The sequence below is a fragment of the Callithrix jacchus genome, chromosome 4 (genome assembly GCF_049354715.1).
Source record: "Callithrix jacchus isolate 240 chromosome 4, calJac240_pri, whole genome shotgun sequence".
NCBI lineage: Eukaryota > Metazoa > Chordata > Mammalia > Primates > Cebidae > Callithrix > Callithrix jacchus.
The window spans coordinates 36,056,649-36,079,505 of NC_133505.1; the positions used below are offsets into that span (position 1 = coordinate 36,056,649).

Below are 22,857 nucleotides of genomic sequence, written 5' to 3' on the forward strand. Positions count from 1 at the left end.
AAGTGCCCTTTCCCTATTGGCACAGCTGTCTCATTCACCCATGAGACCTCCCAGCTGGCTTGTCTGTGTCTGAAGCTCGATTTTACAGGCTGCTCTTTGTTAGAAAAGAAAATGATTTGGGGCTGCTTTTAATTAAAAGAAAACCTTACTGAGAACTTCCATACCCTCGCTCTCTGCCTAAATAATTTCTTCTTAACTCCTATGTACTGCCAGAATATGAGCCAGAATGAGGTGACACAGAGAGGCTGGGACTGTGTAGAATGCATTTTATTAAAGGTGGCTGAGTGGCAGTGGTGATGTCCAGTTTCCAGGTGCAGCAGTGACATCTGTCCCAGCCTCAGGGTGTAGTGTCCATCACCAGGGTGTCAGAGGTGTGAGCAGTGGCATCTGTGCTCAGCAGCAGGGGCAATTGTTCCTAGGAGGGACTGGATCCAGGGTGGGCTGTGGATTCTCTCCCTAAATGTGTGGTTTCCATCCTGGTTCTGTGGCCTTCCCCACAATAAAATTAGCCCCCAGTACCAGATATACTACTTTATGTGTACCTTAGAGAATTTTGGTTTCCATAGTTTGCTCCAAGAAGTGAGTGAGAAATCAGCGTGTGGAGCAGTGTCAGAGCAGCATTCAGAGGTGTTCTTTGTGCAAGAGCCACATCCTGAATTGTCTACCTGGTCTCTACCCCATGGTGGAGAGATCAACAGGGAATATCACATCTCATAATTGATGATGTACATCTTGCCTTTTCTTGCTGTGAGAAAAATCGTCTTTTAGTCAAGGTTTGAAAACCCACCCAATCCACCCACCCTGGGCACTCTCTGATCTCTGAGCTCAGTGGTTCCCAGTCAAAAGGATTGCTGACAGGGGCTTAGAAAATCCTCAGGCCACCCTCTAGAACTGATGTCCCACAGTACTATGCACAAGACTGAGGAATCATTTACATAACAAGCCCTACAGGCTAGGCTGATGCACACACATATGGGATCCTGGTGTTCTTGCTACTCCAAGTGTGATGTGGAGACCAGCAGCAGGAGCTCTGGCCTTGTCGTTAATCCAGAATCTCTTGCTTGACTCCAGGCTTCCTAGATCTCAGCACCATGTCCAGGTGATTCCTGTGCACACGGGAAGGTCCTTGTCTAAGTGTCCTCTAGATGTGGGGTCAGAACTGTGCAGTCTGCTCTGCATGTGGTCTGATCAGATCCCTTAGACCCGGAGGTCCAGGTTTCAGTCCCTGCGCTCATTCTTTTCCATAATCACTCCGTTGGTGCCCTCATCCATGCTTAAGGTTTTAAGTATTGTTTATATGGTGTGACTTCCTAAATCTACTTCTCCAGCCCAGTCCTTTCCCCTAAACTCTGGAATTGTCTGTCCAACTTCCACCCCAGCTCCCTCACCTACATTCCTAGTAGACATCTCCTCCACTGAGTGCCTGGGAGGCCCCCTCCTCAGTATTCTCCTGCCAGAGTCTCCCCATCTTCGCTGATAGCAGCTCCGCCCTTCTACTCACTCATTTACAACTGTGGGTGTCCTTGATTCTTCCTTCTCACACCACAGATACAATCCATTGGCAAATGCTGTGAGTCCATCTTAAAATGCATCCAGAATCCCCTCACGTCCCACTATGTCCCCTGCTCACACCCCAGTCAAGGTAACGACATCTCCAGCCTGGAATACTGCACTTGCTTCCCACTATTTTCCCCTCTGCCTCCCTCATCCCTAGCCTCTCAGTTCTGTTCTCAGCATTAGCAATCAGTGACATCCTTTTAAAAGAGAAGTCATATCATGTCCTTCTTCTGCTGAAAACGGTCCTGTAACTCCCATGTCACTCAGAGCAAGGGTCCAGACTGTGGCCCCAATTTTACAAACAAATATGAATCTAAATTGGCCTCTGCTTTAGATTCATGAGTTGGGATTGGAGTCAGCACCAAGATCACTAGAACCAGGGCAGGGAGAGAGGGCAGGAGAGCAGAGCAGAAGAGGAGCCCTAGAAGGAGGCCAGGAGCTGAATGGGTCTGAAAATTTGTCTCAGAAACACAGAGACTCCTGTGTGCAGGGGCCACCCTTGGTGATATAAGAACCTCTGTGGTCACAGCTTTCACTGGACAAATTTCCACTGACAGGACAAGGACAGTGGAGCAGTGAAGCTGACCCAGCTGAGGACTGACCACATAAAGCCCATGATGGACTCAACAGCAACTGGGCACAGGCCCCGTCCACACTTGGCTCCTCACAGCCTTCTCCATCCCCATCTGCAACAGGCTCAGCACAGGGAACATGCAGATTCTGGAAGGTTCTCAGGTCCTTATTTCCTCTCTCAAATTTTAGGAATTGACTTATTAATCCATCAACCTTTCATGGCAAATATTTGAGAAAACACATTTATTTTCAGATTCTTATTTTCAGTAAGAAAGTAAGAGGTTGTGGCTCAGTGCACCATGAAGCTGAGACAGATTGAGATGCTCAGCCCCACCTCTCTGGAACAGGAAAGGTGACTGGGGAGGGAACACAGGTCAGCGTGGACACAGGGGTCACGGTGGACACAGGGGTGGGCTGTCTCTCCACCTACTCACATTATGCTAACAGGGACACAGACACATTCAGATGCCTTTGCAGAAAGAGATGCCAGAGGCTCTTGAAGTCACAAAGGGGAGGCGTGAAGAAATCCTGCATCTCAGTCCCACACAAGGCAGCTGTCTCAGACTACAGAAAACAATACTCATGAACAAATTCAGGTCAGTCATGGTAAGTGATGACACTCTGAATAGCCCACCACACACTCAAAACGTCCCAATCAAAGAATCCCCATAACCCAGGCTTTTCCCTTCTGCCCCAATACCTGCCTACTTCAGGCCCCCCAGGGTCTCACCTTTACAAGCCATGAGAGACACATCAGAGCCCTGGGCACTGTTGCTGCCTGGGGTAGAACAAAAACAGGACCTGGTCAGAGCCCGCAGGAGATGTGGGACAGGAGGAATTATGGGGTCGGTGAGCTCCCCACACTCCTGCCCCCACCACTTACCCGCAGCCTGAGAGTAGCTCCCTCCTTTTCCACCTGTGGGAAGAAAACTTCCTGTGAGGAGACAGGGAGGAGGCAGGGCCATGAGATTTTAGAGGAACCTCCTAGTCTTGGACCCAACAGAAGTTTCCAGAACTATGACTACAGACCCAGGAAGGATCAGGAAACATGAGGAAAGCAGGTGTAGGTCCTGGACCAACTGCCCTCCTAAGTTCTGTCCTTAGCAGGGACCTTCTCCTGACTTGTGACTGCTGGAATCAGGACCCTAACACCACAATCATCACTGTGATACACCTGTCCTTCATTGTCATATCTGCTTCACAAAAGAGTAAGTGCTGGCACACAGGGCCCCAGGCTGTGTGCACATGGTCCATGTGTGGATGGTGCTTCCCAGTAATGAGGCAGGACACACTTCTACCTGGGGCTTGAAATCTCCAGTGGGACGAGAAAACCCAGACCCCACCCCTCACCCCTTCCCTACCTGAGCTCTTCCTCCTCTGCATCACAGCAATGACCACAGCTCCAATGACCACAGCTCCTAGGACAGCCAGGCCAGCAACAATGCCCATGATAGGGATAGTGAGCTGGGAAGACGGCTCTGGGAAAGGAGGGGAAAGTGAGGGGCCCTGACCCTGCTGAAGGCTCCAGAAAGGCTCCTGCTTTCCCTGCGAAGAAACATGACCCCTCATCCCTCTCCTTACCCATCCCCCTCCTTACCCCATCTCAGGGTGAGGGGCTCCAGCAGCCCCTCGTGCTGCACATGGCATGTGTATCTCTGCTCTTCTCCAGAAGGCACCACCACAGCCGCCCACTTCGGGAAGGTTCCATCCCCTGCTGGCCTGGTCTCCACAAGCTCCGTGTCCTGAGTTTGGTCCTCCCCATCCCGCTGCCAGGTCAGTGTGATCTCCGCAGGGTAGAAGCCCAGGGCTCAGCACCTCAGGGTGGCCTCATGGTCAGAAACAGGGTGGTGGGTCACGTGTGTCTTTGGGGGATCTGACAGGAAGAGTCAGAAAATTCAAGCACTTTGTATCTCTCATGGAACACCCCAGCAGCACCCATGTGACCATCTGAGAATGGACAGGACACCTGTGGTGGGGAAGGGAGCACAGAACCCAGACACCAGCCTGCACACAGGCACCTGGGATAATCTATTCTGTGGAAAGTTCTAGTCTCTGAGGGAGGAACTGCGACTTCTGGTTCTGACCTGAGTGGAGGCCAAGGGACTCAGAAAAGCTGGAATCAGACCTTCAAACCCATTTGAGTGTGAGGCAGAGAACAAGGCCTGAGAGAAAAAGTCAAGGTGCCTAAGGCGGCTGCAGGGGTCAAAGGGGACTCCTGATCAGTATTCCAGGGACTGTCTTCCTCTCCATTTCCTCAGAGAAGTCATCCTTTAATTGTCCTAGAGAGCAGAGGGGCCCTCAGAGGAAACTCAGGAAAGCTCATGCCATTCTTTATTCAAGGGAGGACGATTATTCTAGCGCTGATCCCATTTTCCTCTCCTCCTCGTGGGAGGCCATCCCGGGAGATCTACAGGAGATGGGGAAGTCTCCTCACTGCCCATGGTACCCGCCCGCTGCAGCGTCTCCTTCCCGTTCTGCAGGTGTCTCAGGAGCCACTTCACGCAGGTGCCCTCCAGGTAGGCTGTCATCCTCTCAGCCTCATTGGCCGCCTCCAGCTTGTTCTTGATGATCTGAGCCGCCATGTCCGCGGCGGTCCAGGAGCGCAGGTCCTCGTTCAGGGCGATGTAATCCTTGCCATCGTAGGCGTCCTGCCGGTACCCACGGAGGAAGCGCCCCTCGGGCCCCACGTCGCAGCCGTACATTATCTGGACTGTGTGAGACTCTGGCCCCGCCCCCTCTATCAGCCCCGCCCACCGAGCCCCGCCCCCTCCCCGACCTACCCGCTGGGATTTTGGCCTAAACTGAAAATGAAACTCTGTAAAGGCGCCTGGGGCTCTCCCGGGTCTAGGGTCTGGGCGGGTCCCGCAGCCTCGGGGTGGACCAAGGACCCGGACTCTCGGAGAGACCCAGGCGGTGCTTGCAGAATGGGGAGAGGTCGTGACCTGCGCCTCGGGCCGGGGTCACTCACCGGCCCCGCTCTGGTTGTAGCAGCCGCGCAGGGTCCGCAGGTTCACTCGGAAAGCCTGTGCGTTGGCCTTGGAGATCCGTGTATTCCGGTCCCAGTACTCCGGACCCTCCTTCTTCACCCACAGCTCCCGCGGCTCCATCCTGGATTCGCTGCGTAGCTGTCGAACCGCACGAACTGCGTGTCGTCCACGTAGCCGACTTCGATGTACCGGGGCTCCCCGCGGCCGGGCCGCGACACGGCGGTGTGAAAATACCTCAAGGAGTGGGAGCCTGGGGGCGAGGAGGGGCTGAGACCCGCCCGACCCTCCTCCCGGCGCAGCTTCCCGGGTCCTGCGTCCACGCCGGGCGGACCCCTCGCTCCTCCCTGCAGAGGCCTTTTCCCTCCCGAAGCCGCACTCACCCGCCCGGGTCTGGATCAGGGCCAGGGCCCCCGAGAGCAGCAGGAGGAGGGTTCGGGGCGCCATTACCGTCATCCTCGGCATCTGGTTGAATCTGAGTCCAGGCGGGTGACTGGGGACTTTAGAACCGAGACTGCGACGACGCTGATTGGCTTCTCTAGAAACCCGACACTCAATGTCGGGGAACTGGGGACCGGTCACGAGTATGGAGGAGGAAGGACCCGACACAGGTTGGGAGGAGAAGTGAAACTCAGGGGAGTGGGGAATCCCCAACGCTGCTCCTCCCCAACGCAGACAAGGCCCTCCGTGCCGGTGCGAGAGACCGTGAGACCCACGCCTGGGACCTGGGACTTTGTCCCGATCCGTATCTCCTACACCAAGCCTCTTTGTCACACTGTCTGCCAGAGTCTTGGCCGAGGATCTGTCTGTGGAAACCAGGGAGAGATGCCCCAGGCTGCGCCCAGCCCCTTCCCCTTCCCCTTCCCCTTTCGTCCTGGAATCCCCGTCCCTGAACTGGACTCCCCGCCTCCCACTCCTTACCTCTCCCATTGGACTTTTGTGCAAAGAAACTCACCACGGGAAACTTGATGTCAGAGAGTGAGCTCGCCCTGGAATAGAGATGTAGAGACAGGGGTTTTCTCTCTACACCTGGTGAAGTTTTGTCTGAAGGCACCAGATAGAGACTCTCATAGAGACCAGTTTCCTTTTTATTAATACAGTAGGTAGCACAACACTGGTAATCCCTGAATGATTAGGATTCTAATCTGTCAAAGACCTGCGTCAAAACAGCATCACAATTAAACTCTCAAAGCTCCTAAGTTTTACTTTCCCAGATTATGGATCTGTGACTCTGGTTGTTCCATTTAAAATTATCTTCATTCCCTTGCTTGAGTTTCCCTGTGTGAGTCCAGAATATCTCCTGAATACAAAGAAGCAGGGTTTGTTACTGTATATGGCAACCGGGAGCCTGTAGTCACCACCTCAAAGTTGCAAGTGCTCTTCACCAGCACTCAAGCACTGCCTGCTTTCGTGAGCTATGCACATCTAAGCAGTGTGCATATTTTATTCGGACACTTGGTATTTCTGTAACTTTTTTTTTTTTTTAATTATGAGGAAGCCGGGGCCGGGCGCGGTGGCTCACGCCTGTATTCCCAGCACTTTGATCACGAGGTCAAGAGATTGAGACCATCCTGACCAACATGGTGAAACTCCGTCTCTACTAAAAATACAAATAATTAGCTGGGCATGGTGGCGCGTGCCTGTAATCCCAGCTACTCAGGAGGCTGAGGCAGGAGAATTGCCTGAACCCAGGAGGCGGAGGTTGCGGTGAGCCGAGATCGCGCCATTGCACTACAGCCTGGGTAACAAGAGCGAAACTCCGTCTCAAAAAAAAAAAAAAAAAAAAATTTATGAGGAAGCCATTAGTTTTTAGGCAGTCCCACACTAAATGCCAAGTGCTCTTCCACAGTTTTAAAATTCTATCCCCTGCTCCTTTTCCTCACCTCCTACTTCTCCATCCCTTCTCTCTGCCCCTGTCATCCCTCACACCCTCCCCTCCCCTTAGTCACTGCCACCTTGTCAGTCCTGAATTGTGGCACTAACACTGTCCCTCACTTCCCGCTTATGTCTGTTCTCCACGGTGCTCAGCAGTCCTGCTAATGTGACTCAGTCATGTCATTTCTTCACTTAAATGGTTGGATTGTGGTCTACCATTTTGCTACATGTTTTCTATTTGTCTCAAATCTTTTTTTGTTTCTGTTCCTCCTCTGGTACTTTCTTATGTGTTAAGGAAACATTTTTTAGTTTATGGTTTTAATTCTGCTAGTAGCTTTTAGCTATATTTCTTTACACTAATTTTTTATTGTTCTAAGAATGGAAACTCGAGTCCTTGACTTTTCATAGTGAAGTTCAGGTAATATTAAAGTGCATCCAGCAAAATAAAGGACACTTCAAATGGTATAGTGTCATTTTACCTATCATTATGCTATTGTACATAGTACGTCAATATACATTATAAACTCAGTGATACAGTGTAATAGTTTTTGTTTTAGAAAAGCAGCCATATGCTGTCAGAAAATGAAGAAAATGAGTGTGTATGTGATATGTGTGTGTGCATCATTTCTGTTGTTAATTGTTCCTTTCTGTGTAACTGGGTCACCAACTAGTTTCATTTCCCTCAGCCCGAAGAACTTCCTTTAAAATTACATGTAGTGCAGGACCCCTAGGAAATGAAATAAATGGTTTTGATGATCTAAAAATATCTTTATTTTTGCCTTCTTACCCCCACCCGCCTCTTTTTTTTTTTTTTTTTGCTTTTCAGGACATTTACATATAATAAAATTTACCAGTTTTATTTGATTTTTGGTGAATATTGGTAATTATTTGTAGTCCTATAACTACCACACTGGTCAGTAGAGAAACACCACATGCAAAGAACCCCCTGCTAGGCTCCTCCACTGCTTTAGAGTCCTTTCCTCTGCCCTTTTTCCTCACCTCCTGCTTCCCCAGCCCTTCTCTCTGCCCCCTCATCCCTCACACCCTCCTCTCCCTTCAGTTTCCACTGCCCAGTGACTCTCAAATTGTGTCACTGTAGAGAACAGTTTCTTTTCCCTAAAAACTTTCTTTCTGTCCCTTTGTATTCAATCCTTCCCACCCTCACCCCTTCCCTTCACTCAACCACTGCTCTGCTTCCTGTCACTGCAGTAGTGTAATTTCTAGAATTTCATGGACATGCGATCATATGTGATGCAGTCCTTTGGTCTCTCACTCAGCATAACAATGTTTGAGATGATGCCATTCATTCATTTTTGTTGCTGAGCAGCTGCTGAGTATTGCTGGAATCCCAGTTTATTCACTGGTTTCTCTATTCTCCAGTTGATAGACATGTGGATTACTCTGATTAGGGTGTGTTATTAATGAAGCCACTATAAATAACTGCTCACAAGTGTGGTTTACATTTTTATTTCTTTTGGATAAATACATATTTGTGGAATTGCTGGGTCATGTGGTAACGGATGGGTAGCTGTATAAGAAATTGTCAAACCGCTTTACAAATTGGCTGCCACATTTTTTGCATTTCTACCAGCAATATCAGACATTCCTGTTTTTTTCATATTTTTGCCAGTATTTAGACTTATCATATGTCTTTTTAACTTACCTATTCTAGGTGATGTGTGGTGGTTTCTCACTGTGGTTTTAACTTGCACTTCTCTGATGACTGGTATGGTTTGCTATCTTCTGAGGTTCATCTAGCTGACTTGACTTACTACATATATTTTATGAACTATTTAGCAAATTCAATGATTAATTTTAGAAACTTTTCAGAATTCCCTAGTGTTTCCTACCTATGCAATGAAGTAGGTGACAAAGAAAGACTTTTATTTATTTATTTCCTATCTATTAATCTTTTTTCTTTTAAAATGATTTTTATCTGGTAGAGATGAGGTCTCACTACCAGGCTTGTCTCAAACTCCTGAACTCAAGTGATCCACCCAGCTCATTCTCCCAAAATGCAGGGATTACAGGCAGGAGCCATCATACCTGGTCCTTCTATTGGTCTTTTATTTCATTTTCTTGCCATGTTGCACTGGTTAAGATGCCTGTTACGTCTCACAAGAATGATGAGGGGTCACATCTTCATTTACAAGGAACTTAAAAAAATTTACAAGAAAAAGAAAACAGTCCCATCAAAAAGTGGACAAAGAATATGAACAGACACTTCTCGGAAGAAAACATTTACATGGCCAGAAAACATATGAAAAAAGATCAATATCACTGATGATTAGAGAAATGCAAATCAAAACTACAATAAGATACCATCTCTCTCCAGTCAGGTTAGCAGTTGTGAGGAGACAATAGATGTTAGCAAGGCTGTGGAGAAATGGGAACACTTTTACACTGTTGGTGGGAATGTAAACTGGTTCAACCATTGTGGAGGACAGTGTGGCCATTCCTCAAAGAGCTAGAACCAGAAATACTATTTGTCCTAGCCATCCCATTACTGGGTATATACCCAAGTGGCTAGAAAGCATATTACTATAAAGACATATGGACATGTATGTTTATTGCAGCACTGTTTTTTTTTTTTTTATTGCAGCACTGTTTACAATAGCAAAGACATGGCACCAATCCAAATTACTGCCAGTGATAGATTGGACAAAGAAAATACGGTACATATGCACCATGGAATACTACACAGCCATAAAATGGACTAAATTCATGTTCTTTGAAGGGACATGGATGAAGCTGGAAGCCATCATCTTCAGCAAACTAACACGAAAACAGAAAGCCAAACACTGCATGTTCTCCCTCCTAAGTGGGAGTTGAACGATGAGAACACATGGACACAGGTAGGGGAACGACACACACCGGGGCCTGTTGGGGAGTAGGGGGCAGGGTGAGGGAACTTAGAGGACAGGTCAATGGATGCAGGAAACTGCCGTAGCAGACTATCCGTATGTAACAAACCTGCACTTTCTCAACGTGTATCCTGGAACTTAAAGTAAAATAAAATAAATTAAATAAAAAAAGGAAGTGCCTGACTTACATGTTCCCATATATTCACTGCAGCACTATTCGCAATACCAAAGACCTGGAGTCAATGGATGGACTTGGAGGCCATTGTCCTTAGCAAACTAATGCAGAAACAGAAAACCAAATACCACATGTTCTCACTTATAGGTGGGAGCTAAATGATGAGAAAACCTGGACTCATAGAGGGGAACAACACACACTAGGGTGTGCTTGAGGGTGGAGGATGGGAGGAGGGAGAGGATGAGGAAAAGAGCTAATGGGTACTAAGGCCCAATACTTGGGTGGGTACTACTGGGTACAGAAATAATCTGTACAACAAAACCCCATGACACAAGTTTACCTATATAACAAACCTGCACATGTACCCCTTAACTAAAAATAAAAGTTAAATTAAAAAAAAAAAAAAAAGAAAGTGTATGTCTGGAAAGGGCATATGGCTGGTTCTGTGTTTTTTTTTTTAAAGCAAGTCACATAATCTTTGCCCTTCATTGGGTGTTGATTCCTGTAGGTTTTTGTCATTATTGATGTCATAGGAGCTTTGTGTCCTGTGGCAGTATCGTAGCCAATGAGGTTCATCCGAGGCAGGATTATTGCTAATTGAAAACTTTTCCTAATACCTGCCATAACGACTTGAAATATAGTCAGTGTTGGAAATTTTTGGCAGTTTCTACAGGGACTGAATAAAAAAAAATTATGATATGTTTTTAGGAAAATAACCACGTTATTTTCCCAGTTTTAGTGTCTCTGTTCCTCTTGTGCTGGCCAATGTCTTATTAAAAACCATAGAAACAAACAAGCAAACAAAAAGTAGAATAACATCTTTAAAGCACAGGAAGAAAATAAGGTCAACTAAGAATTCTATATCCAGCCCAGATATTCCTCAAGGACAGGCAAAATGAGATATTTCAGGTAAAAGAAAATTCAGAGAATTTGTCACCAGCAGATCTGCACAGTATCAATTGGTAAAGAAAATTCTTCAAGGTAGAGGTGAATGCTACCAGGTGGAGAATGAGATGATCAGAAAAGAGGAAGATGATCAGACATGGTAAATACTGAGCTCAGTGCAAAAGGCTATCTTGCTCCCCTCTTTTACTCTCACGTTTTATACATAGAACTGTTTAAAGATAAGAAAAAAGATTTTTCTTGTGGGACTTATCGCCTATATAGATATATTACATATAATGTCTAAACCATAAAAGATGTACATTTTATAGAGGGTAAATGGTTGCAAGATTTCTATATTTACGGATACTAGTACATTATTAACTGAAGTGGACTGTGAAATGTTAAGAATGAGTTAAGTTCTGAAGGAAATTGAGACACAAAAAACCATACAAAAGATCAGCAAATCTTGGAGATTCTTTTTTAAATAACCTAGCCAGTCTTGAGTCTGATCATCCTAAGATTTCAGAACTATTGTGAATACAAAAGTAATCAAAGAACAGTTTTGTGCAGAAAGAGGAGTTATCCCTAAATGTGGTGGCCCTGGGACAGCTGGCCCTCGCTGCTGGACCTCTCCCACGTGGGCGCTTTCTGCAGTGACTCTGTTGCCTTGCTATTCCACTCTACCCAGTGTCCTGACCCAAGAGACAAGCGGTATCTGGTGCTGTGTCCACACTTGGAGAAGGAAACCATGATAGTGTCAGTACATTGCAAGTCTGGCATGACAGCTCAAGCCTGTAATCCCAGCAAGTTAGGACGTCTTGATCTCAAGACGATTGCTTGAGATCAGAAGTTGGAGACCAGCTTGGACAACATAGTGAGACCCTCATCTCTAAAAAAAATAAAAATAAGTAACCTTAGCTGGGCGTGGCGGTGGGCACTTGTATTAGCAGGTATTGGAGAGGCTGAGGTGAGAAGATCCCTTGAGCTCATGAATTCAAGGCTTCAGTGAGGTATGATCACACCACTGGACTCCAGCCCAGGTCAAAGAGTGAGATCTTGACTCAAAAAATAATACATTGTAAATTTTGTCCACTATGGGTTATTTTATTTGTTATTTATTCAGTGTGTATTTTGATTTTACTTTACTGGCAGCACAATAAGCCAGGACATGCTGAAACTAAAAACCACATTCACTTTCCAGTGTTCAATTGCCCAGTCCAGGGAGGTGAGGAGACAGTCCTCATTTGCACTGAGAACAAGATGGGGTGGGCAGGAAACTTTTTACTTGGAATCTGGAGAGTGAGCAATGACAGCCCTCTCTCCGCTTTAAAGCTCATCCTGAGCATCCACCGCCTTTAACAGGAGCAGCGCAGCAGCGCCACCTGGTGGTCCATTCGCTTCGTTTTGCAGATCACGCACAGCCCTGAGATCCAACTCTCCTATGCCCCTAGGATTTCTTCACTGGACACCAGGCTGAATCAACTTTCTCGTAGAGCAAAAGAAGGGTGAGTTTGCTGGGGGAGGAATGGTGTCATCTCCACCTTTGGCAAGATCCCAGTCACCGAGTCCAGGGGAAGGGCCAGGCCTTACTTCCCATGCAGAGAGGAGGCTCTGGCCTTGAAGGCACCTGAGGAGAGGTGAGGACCCGCTCCCTCTATGCTGATGGCCAAGAGCCTGCAGATGGCGGGGAAGGCTTTCCCTCAGCTGTGTCCTATCAGGTTTGTAGGGTCCAGCCCTACTGGGTCTAGAGGGTATTCTCTATGGGTGCGCAGACAAGAAACTAGAAATAAAGACACAAGACACAGAGAAAAAGAGAAAAAGTTGGGCCCAGGGGTCCACTACCACCAGTTCACTGAGTCTGGTAGTGGCCTCGAGTGTGTGGACACTCTGGCTTTTACTGGATAAAACAGGAGGGCAGGGTCACGTGTCTAAGGAACAAAGGGCCTAGGGCTTTCAAGTAGCCAAACAAGGGGCCCAAGGCTTGCAAGTAGCCATCAGCACTTTATGTTATGCTTTTCAAGTAAGAACAAAGGCCTCAAGAATTATGCTACTTCTTACTATCTTCAAAAGAGGAACCAGGTGCAGAAGTAGGGGGTAAAGTCAGACACAGACTGTGGCCACTATAGCACAGCACCACATAGAGACAATTAAGCTCCGGGGTTGCTGCGGGTTTGGCTGACTGACATCAGTCCTTCTACAAGAGCAAGGGGGAGTGGGGCGTTCTCCAACTCACCCCAGAACAGGGAATGTTCCCTTCCAAGGTCTGCTGAGTAGCGGGTGCTTCCCTAAGCACTGGTGCTACTGCGGAGATTTTAGATGCCCTCCAGCAACCCTTACTCAGTGTGACAGAGGGCTTAGTTTCGGCATTCAACAGGTTATCTCTGCTGATCGCCACCACTCGATGTCCCACAGGTATCAATGCCCTTGCCTCGTGGCCACATTCAATAATGTCCCCATCAATCCCTGACCACAGCAACCCAAAGTTCCTAATCAGGCAAATAAAACACAAGAAGGCTTGAATCAAGGCTTAATATTCATTAAGACTAATATTTAATCACTCATGATACTTAATATTCAATAAGACTAATATCTAATTACTCATGGTACTTCTTTCTTTTCTTTTCTTTTTTTTTTGAGACGGAGTTTCGCTCTTGTTACCCAGGCTGGAGTGCAATGGCGCGGTCTCGGCTCACCGCAACCTCTGCCTCCTGGGTTCAGGCAATTCTCCTGCCTCAGCCTCCCGAGTACCTGGGATTGCAGGCGTGCGCCACCATGCCCAGCTAATTTTTTGCATTTTTAGTAGAGATGGGGTTTCACCATGTTGACCAGGATGGTCTCGATCTATTGACCTCGTGATCCACCTGCCTCGGCCTCCCAAAGTGCTGGGAATACAGGCGTGAGCCACCGCAACCTGCCCTCATGGTACTTATTTCAACAAGATTCTTCTTTCTATATTTTATTTATTAAATGGGAAATGCCTGAGGCTTCAGTCTCCTGCTTCGGCACTTATGAAACTTTCCTCCAACAAGGTTCTCCAGGAGTCAAGGAGTAGACCTGCGTATTGCCTCTATTGACGTTTGCTGCATGCACATCTAGAAGTGGGGTCACCCCTGCTGGGGGTCCTGGGGCTGCTCGTTGTTTTGGGTGCTCAGTGTCCAGAGAGGAGGATGGGGGGAAGGCTTTTTGCAAAACAGTAATCATACTCTCGAAATTATTTTTTCATTAGCCTTTGTGTCATAAAATAAAATATTGGACCCCAAAAGGAAAAAAAAAATTGTCTAAAATGTGTGTCCTTTAATAAAAAGTAAACACCCTGAAAGGTTCGAATGAGGCAACCGAGGCCAGTTATTGAAATAAAGAAATTTAATCGGCTACTGGGCGAGGTTCTATTGTCCAGGGAAAGGGGGCCAGAGAAGTAGCGCTGACTTCCTGGGGCGTGGGGTTTTTATGGCCGTGAGGACTGAGCAACAGCTGGGTGCTCTGATTGGCTCCAGGGGAGCGGGATTGGGACCAGGCGGGCCGCAGTTGGGCGGGCAGTTGGGCGGGCTGTTGGGCGGGGTTTCCGGTGCTAGAGCCAGCCAGGGTTGCACCGGCCGGAGCCTTAACAGGGGAGCCATGCGGCAGAGCTAAGTGCCGGGTGCAGTCAGGTGCTGAGTGCAGAGGTGGGTGTCCGGCCTCCCCGCGAGGCAGCCGGCCTTACACACCCATTAACCACCAGGGACAGATGTTTGTGAGAATAACCAGATACCCCATCATTTATCCCAGCTCAGCAATAAACACTTTCCTCCCCCAAATAAAAACACATCCTGACTTTTATGACCATCACTTCTTTGTTCGATTTTATATTTTTATCATCCAAAATTGTAATTTAGTTTTACCTTTAGAAGCATGCTTTTAAGGCCGGGCTCGGTGGCTCACGCCTATAATCCCAGCACTTTGGGAGGCCAAGGCGGGTGGGTCACAAGGTCAAGAGATTGAGACCATCCTGGTCAACATGGTGAAGCCCCGTCTCTACTAAAAATACAAACAAATTAGCTGGGCATAATGGCACATGCCTGTAGTCCCAGCTACTCAGGAGGCTGAGGCAGGAGAATTGCTTGAATCCAGGAGGTGGAGGCTGCGGTGAGCTGAGATCGCGCCATTGCACTCCAGCCTGGGTAACAAGAGCAAAACTCCATCTCAAAAGAAAAGAAAAGAAAAAAGTATGCTTTTGTTCTCTTTTATTCTATAGATTTTCCTTGAAATGTATATTGTGTGGTAGAGCTTCCCATAGTGTGCATTTTGCTGATGGTCCCCAAGGTGTAGTTGAATGTGTATTTCTATTACCTGTATCGCCTCTAAATTGGTAATTGGCTGTGGAGATGGAGATTTGCTTAGATTCAGGCTTCATTTCTTTTTCACTTGGACCTTTTTGATGGTACTGGATTGTGTTCTTCCATCAAGAGGAAGAACCTCACATTAGTTTTTTCCTTTTGTCGTGTTGTTAATTGCCATTGCTGTTGGGTGGCTAAGTCTGTTAATTCCTTCCTCATTTATTATCTGAATAATTTCTAGAGTGATAGATTTACCCTCTTCTGCTATTTGTTTACTACTAGAAACCTGCTTTTTGAGAGGCTAAGCCAAGCATCTACTCACCTAAGACCCAGCAATTGCACTCTTAGTTATAAACCAATAAAAATGCGTGCATGTGTGTGCCAAAACATATGAAAATATTATTCATGATTAGTAGCAGCATGATTAGTAAAATCTGGACACAACAGGATTGTCTATCAACAGTGAAGGGACAAGAAGTGTGAGCTATTTATAAAGTGGAGTATTGGACAGCCATGGGAGTGAGTAGGCTACAACCACACACAGCGAGATGATGAGACCCAGGGGCATGATGGTGACAGTCTAGTGCCATTCAACTAGAACTGGCAGAACTAATCCATGTTAGAAATAGAGTGGCTACTCTAGGGTGGGGGAGAGTGGTTTATGACTGAGTAGGACCCAAAGGTATTTCCGGGAGGCTGTGATTGCTGTGCTTGGATGTGGGTGTTGTTTGCCTGACTGTTCACTTTGTGAAAATCCACTACCCGCTTGTGGGTTGTCCTCCTTTCCCCAGGCAAGCTGCCCTTTACTCAAATATACATTTCTGGTGTTTTGAAACAATTCTATCTACAGTAAGAAGAATCGCTCCTAATACACATCCTTGGAAATGCTGCATTGAAAAAATTAGTGTAATTTTTTTTAAATTCCATGAAATAAATACATATAAAGAGAAGAATCTACAACCAGAGCAGTAGGCCCTGGAGCAGACACCAGGACAGCTTTTGTAATGGCTGTTGAGCCAGGAACTAGGAATCAAAGCCCAAACAAGCCCATGGGAGGCGGAGGATGTGAAATGATGCCCCAGAAGTGCATGAATGAATGAGTCATGGGCAGTGGCTCATGGCTTGGCTGGCCAGTCACCAACTTGGGGAAAATAGAGTTGCAAAACTGGGAGGTGGAGGAGAGAGGCACGCATAGACCACATGCTGTAGGCAGAGTGTGAGAAGATGGTGGTTGTGTGTGGATGCCTCCATATCTTTAGGGGCATATTTTTCTACCAGAGGGTTTTTAAGGGGGTGGGGCTCCCTCTAATCAGGTGGGTGAGATGGCTTCATGGATGATGCCACTCAGCCCCACAGGGCTTGCTCATGGAGTCCCTACACAAAGTGGCACACATTTGTCTATGTAACAAACCTGCACATCCTACACATGTACCCCGGAACTTATAATAAAAATTAAAATAAAAGAAGAAGTTGTGATCAGATTGGGCCTGCCCAGATAATCCAAAATAATAATCTCCCCATCACAAAGTCCAAACCCTTAATCATATCTGCAAGTCCCTTTTTTTCTGTAAGATAACATATTTAAAATTTCTGAGGTTTAGGGTTTGGATATATTTGTAAGGTTATTCATCTGGGTTTCACAGTGAATATGGTGGCTGAATAAAGTTTAACATTAGTTAAAGTTTTAGAAGATGGACAGAGAGTAAATGGAAGGAGGCATTCCATAAAATTATGATGATTAAATATTAAGTAAATGTATGTGTAACCCTGTGAATGAAAGAGGACATCTACTCATACCGCCCTGGAGTGTCAGGTGCTAAAGACAAATGGTGAACTTAAAGGTAGCTATACAGGAAACACAGATCATCTGAAAAGCAACTGCGTTAGAATGCAGCTGACTTCTCCCCATTACCCACGGCAACCAGAGGAGAGAGCATCACTGAAGAGCTCAGGGAAGAGCAATGTCAAAGCAGGCATATGGCCGGCAAATCCATCTTTCAAGAATAAGAGTAAAATAAGGACATTTCAATATAAATAGGACCCTTGGTTTATTAGCAAAATTCCTACTCTAAAAATATTTATGTCACAAAATATATAAGAAAAGAAGAAAGAAAGGGAAGGAAGGAAGCAAGGGAGGGAAGAAGGAATGAAGGAAGGAGAGAGAAAGAAGAAAGAGAGAGCAAAAGAAAGTTTAATGGCTAATCATAGGTAGATGTAAATCAATATTGTCATTATAAAATATTAATCATGTAGAGTTAAAATGAAAAAATAACATAAAGCACTTACTATGCTGTGTTATCACTTCCTCATCCGTTTTCCCATCCCTACCTAGGCTGTGCCATCCATGAGGTCTGAGGAAGTTTGATTCCTTTTTCTGAGACTCCAGTCCATGGAGTACAGTACCCAGGATAAGGTAGGGGGTTGATGAATGTTTAGCCAGTAAAAACGTTTCCTGGAGACAATTTCAGGCCAGGAATTGTGATGCACAAGCACAGCTCAAAAGCAGCTGAGGAAAGTGACATCAGGGAACATGATGGCACAAGAAACTCCAGGAGCCCAGTCCCCCACAAGATGACACAAGAGACCATGTGCTTGTGAAACAGCACACACACACACACACACACACACACACACACTCTTGAGGAGAATTGTTAAAACACAGATGCCTGGACTGCACCAACAGATATTCTGATTGGGTTGACAAACAATCAAGTGTATTGAAACAATCAAGTGTATTGAAAATCTTCAAAAGTTTATAGCAACCAAGTGAATGCAGAAAACAAAAACAAAAACAACTGGACTCAGCAGCAGAGCTTCGTGGGATCACAACTTACCCTTGGGCCATTCTCCCTCCAGGTCAGCAGTGGTCTTGAAGACAGCAGCCTGGGTACCCAGTGTGGGTTCTTGCTGCCAGATGGAGCTGAGCAGATCTGGCTCTCAAAGAATTTTTTTTTTTTGTCCTCTTGGCCAAGAGCATTTGATTAAAAACAAAAAACTTCAAAAGCCAATGACTCAGCAGCTACCTCTGAGGCAAAAGAAAAAAGAAAAATATGTATTTGTATATCAATTGTGGACAGTAATAGACATGCAGAAAGGACTGGAAGGGAAAGCTGGGAGTGAGATGCTCTGGGGAAGCAGGGTTCTGGAAAGCTTCCATATTCCTGGGAACCTAGATAGCCTTGTACATGACTAGTGAGGGCCACAGGCTGGTGTGAATGGTTTCCTGTTGAGGGTTTCACAAGCTGTGTCCTCATGTTGAGGTTGGGTCCTCCTCTAAGCGTATACAGAGCTTGGTGGCAGAATTCAGTTTCAGGCAGCTGTAGGATTGGAGTCCTTGCTCCCTGCAGCTGTCAGGTGGAGGTGGGGTGGAGCTGCTCCCGATTCCTGGTGCCCACCAGCATCCTTTGCCACATGGCCCTTCCATTTTCAAAGCTCACAGTGGAGGAAACCCCTCACATTGAATCCCTCTCACACTGTCAGTCTCTTTGCTGAGGAAGAACCAAGTTTTAAGAACTCACCTGATTAGGACAGGCCAAGCCTGGATAGTCACGGTCTTAACGTCAACTGATTTGGGACCTTACTTACATGTGCAGGACCCTGCACAGCAGCACCCACAGTAGTGTTGACTGAGTCACTGGGGGAAGGTGCATAACCCGGAGTCGTTTTCTGGAGGCCATCACTGACTCATCCTAGCATAGCCACGATCTTCCTTTGTGTTTAATTGGGTCACAGTAGGAAACTGAAATTCAAATAAATAGATTGTTGTGAGTGGTAATAAAACACATCCTATTAAGATATTGAACTTCTGAAATCTTAGAACCAGATAACATTGAATATCTTTTAGTTAATTTCCAGCAAATAAAAATTAAAGTGCAAAATCCATTCTGTCTTTTGAAGCTCTATTAGTTGTCTATTGCTGTATAATAAGTCACATAAAGCTTAGCAGCCCAAAACAACAAATACTCATCATCTCCTGCAGTTTCCAGTGGGCAGGGATCTGGGAGAGATTTCCTTGAGTGCTTCTGGCTCAGGGCCTCCCACAAGGTTTACTGGGGAACACAGCTGTCAGAGAATATAGGGAGGGAGCCTGAGAACCCTGGGAAAGGCGGCAGGCCCAGAGGCAAGGCAGACTCCAGTGCTGGAAAAAGGAGAGAAGGTTTGCTGGATGCATCCTAGATCACAGGCCATCTGAGGAGAGATTTGCAAGGCCATGGAGGAGTCCTCCAGCCACAGCTGGCCAACAGAGGAGTCCCCTGTTGCCCGGGAATGGCCTGCCTTAGTGTCCCTGCTATACCCGGCAGCTTCTGCACCAATGCTGCTGAGGATGTCAGAGCACAAGAGCGAGACCTTGGGAAATTACCTGGGAGAGTGGCTCACACCTTCCTCTGGAGGGGTCTGGGCCTTTGGAAATCAAACTCTCTCAGACTGGGTCACTGGATGATTCTGTTCACATTTACAATGGGACAAGGGGAACAGGGAGGCCTCCAAGTGAATCTGTGGGTTCCACACAAACTCCTCCTGACCCTATTGTGTAACAGCAGCCCCATATCTTCCTCCTCCTGGGGATCAGGGTCCATCACCCCTGCCTGGAGGGGAGGGGAGTGCTCTTCCCCCCTGCTTGTCTCTGGGCCCATACTGTCCAGACTTCCCTGGAGGCAACTGCAATGTGTAGTTTACTGAGCTCTTGTATGTCCCCTTGTCTGAGTGCCTCCCTCTTGGAAACCAGGGCCTCCTATACTACAACACCCAGATTTGGGAGATGAGAAGTACACTTTCCACAGTGGGTGAATCTAAGACATGGAGCCACACCCTCTTCCATACCTTGCTTTCTGGACCCAAGTTTCTTCCTACTGAGAATACAGCACCGTGGTGATGTCTCTGATTCAATAGCTGCACTGTGTCCTGAAAGATGGCACCTACTCCTCAGTGTTTCCTCCAAGCTGGTGCTGAGTTGTGCTTGTTGAAGGCCTGTTCAGTGTCCTGTGTGGCCTGCAGCCCCTGCATGGTGTAGATGGTGATAGGATCAGTGGGTCCCCTGGTCATGGCCCACGCTGCACCTATGTCCATTTCCCTGTGAGGACGGTGCCCCAGGAAGATAATTGCTGAGAGCAATTCCAAACTTGTGGATCAAGAAGGTCAGCAGCTCCTGGATAGTGGTGCTGGCTGAGAGTCTGAGAATAGGGGGAAAAAAGCCTACCCATGGAGTGAGTGTCTATCCCTGTGAGGATGAACCTCTGGCCCTTCCATGATGAGGCTCAATGTGGTCAGTGTGTCACTTAGTGGCTGTTTCATCACCTAAAGAGCCCTATCAGGGCTCACCAGGGCCTATCACAGATCTCTAATCTGGACAAGCTGGATATTCAGGGACAATAGCAGGTAGATCTGCCTTGGTAGGTGGGAGTCAGTGCTACTGGACCCGCCTGCCAAGGCCGTTGAGTGACCTGGCAGGATGGGCAGGTGGAGGGAGCCATTGTGGGTGCTGCATTCATGTGCCCATCCTGCCAGGTCTGAGCTGACCAACAGTGAAGGCCGCTGACTTCCATTTGTCTACTTGGTTGTTCCACACCACCTCAGGGGCAGGTGTTTTCTGGGCCGATGGGTGTTAACTTGGGGTTTAGCCTCAATCCACATGGACCATTTCATCTCATGATAGACACTGTTGGGCAGTCCCATCTATGACCCTGTAGGTCACACAGAAGCCAATTCATACAGGCACTTGGAATCACATGGTTCTTGGTGTCCTGTGGTCAAGAATTCTATCTGATCAGTAGAGCAGTTAAAAGTTGCTTCTAGAAGGGGGCACATGTCTCTGCTGTGGATCACATGATCTTCCAGATCCCAGGCCCTCCACTGTGACTCTCCACTGATGCCTGGTTCAGCTCCATCCTGCATCTTTCCCCACCCCTACCACCTCCAGCACCAGGGGGTCTGAGGGATGGGGACGACTGGGCCACAGCCTGGATCTGCTGCAGGGTCCTGTCCTGTGTAGGCCCGACTTGAAGCTGGCTTCCTCCTATGTCACCCAAAATGTGGGCCCAAATGATAGACCTAGATACGGAATGTGGTGTCGTCAGGACCATAAGCGCTTCGTCAGACTGCGTGCTGCTTCCTTTTATTCTTTCTTTCTTTTTTTTTTTTTGCAGTGAGGACGAAAGATGGAACGAGTTTTTTGTTTTGTTTTTACTTGGAAGAAATATCCCTGCATGCCCCTAGCCACCGGACCCATAAAATTTCACGGCAGTGGCCACTCCGGAAGTTCTGTGAGATGTATCCTCCTCTTTCTGGGGTGCGTGTGTTTTACCAAGATCTCCAGCGTACTTTCCACCTTCTTTCTCCTCCATCCCAATCTATGATGTTGCCAATGAAATGAACAGATTTAATATTCTGTAATGTCGAGGATCTCTTAAGACTGTTTTAGATGGCACGAGAGTTACAATAGCTCTAAGGGAAATAAATGTGGTGTGAATGTAAATAACTCCATATCCACTTTGTAACTGGGAAGGAATGCACTCAGCGAATCCACGGCTGCGCACCATGTGCCTGCAGCCTTATTACCCTCCGCCAGCAGTGACCTCCAACCGGCATGGCAGCTGCAACCAACACTGCTACTTGGTCACATCTGAAGTAATCCTGCTCATTCTTTAGGCCTGATCAGGCTTCTGCAAGGACAAAATACACAAAAATAATGGGCAACTTCAACACCACCCCACCTGCTACAGTTCTCTAACGGCGGTGCTACCCCCCCACAGTACCTGCAATAACCTCCACAAGACCTACCCTGGGCCATAATATCACCTCTCATTCAGTTGATTTGAGGGCAGTTTCTGAGGTTTCCCTTTGGCCTTCAGCCCAATAAGAGCCCTTACTCCACATGCTGGGGACCCAGTGTGGGGTGACTCCAGCTGCCAGGGCGTCAATGCCAATTATGCACTCATGGAATAGGGAATAAACAGAGCTGGGACTATGGGATTATGAGCTATAATGTGTCCTGGCTTCTGGAAGCACCACTGTGATGGGACGTGATGATGCTGTGGGAATCTGGGCACCAATGTCAGCTCACACTCAGTGTCATCACTCCCCCAAATTTTGCCTATTTCTGTGTCCCAGTGTAGTCTCCCGAGTAAATGGCTATAGGTTCCTGTGCAGAAGAGCTCAGGAATTGACCCAGCATATACTTCCATGGTGTTCCAGGGTCCTTCCTCCTGGGCATATGGACTCCTCCTCCTCTGCCACTGGGATCTGAATCGGAAAGTTGGCTGAGGTCTGGGCATTGAGAATGGATTCTGATTTTGTATTGGGTCAAACACCCTCAGCCTCCTGCTCCTCAATTCTTGCTTTCTTATCACAGATGTCAAGCAGCGCCCCTGCTGGCCACACTTCTGCTCTGACCCTGGGACACTGCCCTCTATTCACCTTCCCCACACTCCCTGCAGGTCAAGCACCACCTTAGCTTCTCTGTTGGGGTTGTCATGGGAACCCTGCCCTCTGACATTTGCAGGCCACTGCCACCACTTGAGCTCTGTCTCTTCAGGGCCACACCCTCCCAACAGATAGTAACTAGGCCAACTCTGGGACCACATTTTCCATCATCATCGCCATCCTACAGAGGACAGCACCCTGAGGCTCTTAGT

At 47.4% G+C, this 22,857-nt stretch overlaps 1 long non-coding RNA gene, 1 other non-coding gene and 1 pseudogene across 3 annotated transcripts; 1 reads left to right on the plus strand and 2 right to left on the minus strand.

Annotated features, from left to right (window-relative positions):
• Nucleotides 1-252: 252 nt before the first annotated feature.
• LOC144582078 (uncharacterized) lies at nt 253-679 on the minus strand. The gene is made up of 2 exons (XR_013533903.1): nt 543-679; nt 253-456 (listed from the first exon to the last, which is right to left on the minus strand). It is a non-coding gene; the product is annotated as an uncharacterized LOC144582078 (long non-coding RNA).
• A 1,679-nt stretch (nt 680-2,358) lies between these two features.
• LOC100385673 (HLA class I histocompatibility antigen, A alpha chain-like) lies at nt 2,359-5,591 on the minus strand (annotated as a pseudogene). Its single transcript, XR_008481050.2, has 8 exons — nt 5,498-5,591; nt 5,099-5,367; nt 4,577-4,852; nt 3,728-4,003; nt 3,492-3,608; nt 3,014-3,046; nt 2,861-2,908; nt 2,359-2,694 (listed from the first exon to the last, which is right to left on the minus strand). The product of XR_008481050.2 is annotated as an HLA class I histocompatibility antigen, A alpha chain-like (transcript).
• A 4,971-nt stretch (nt 5,592-10,562) lies between these two features.
• LOC118153198 (U4 spliceosomal RNA) lies at nt 10,563-10,704 on the plus strand. Its single transcript, XR_004742467.3, has one exon. It is a non-coding gene; the product is annotated as a U4 spliceosomal RNA (small nuclear RNA).
• Nucleotides 10,705-22,857: the final 12,153 nt, after the last annotated feature.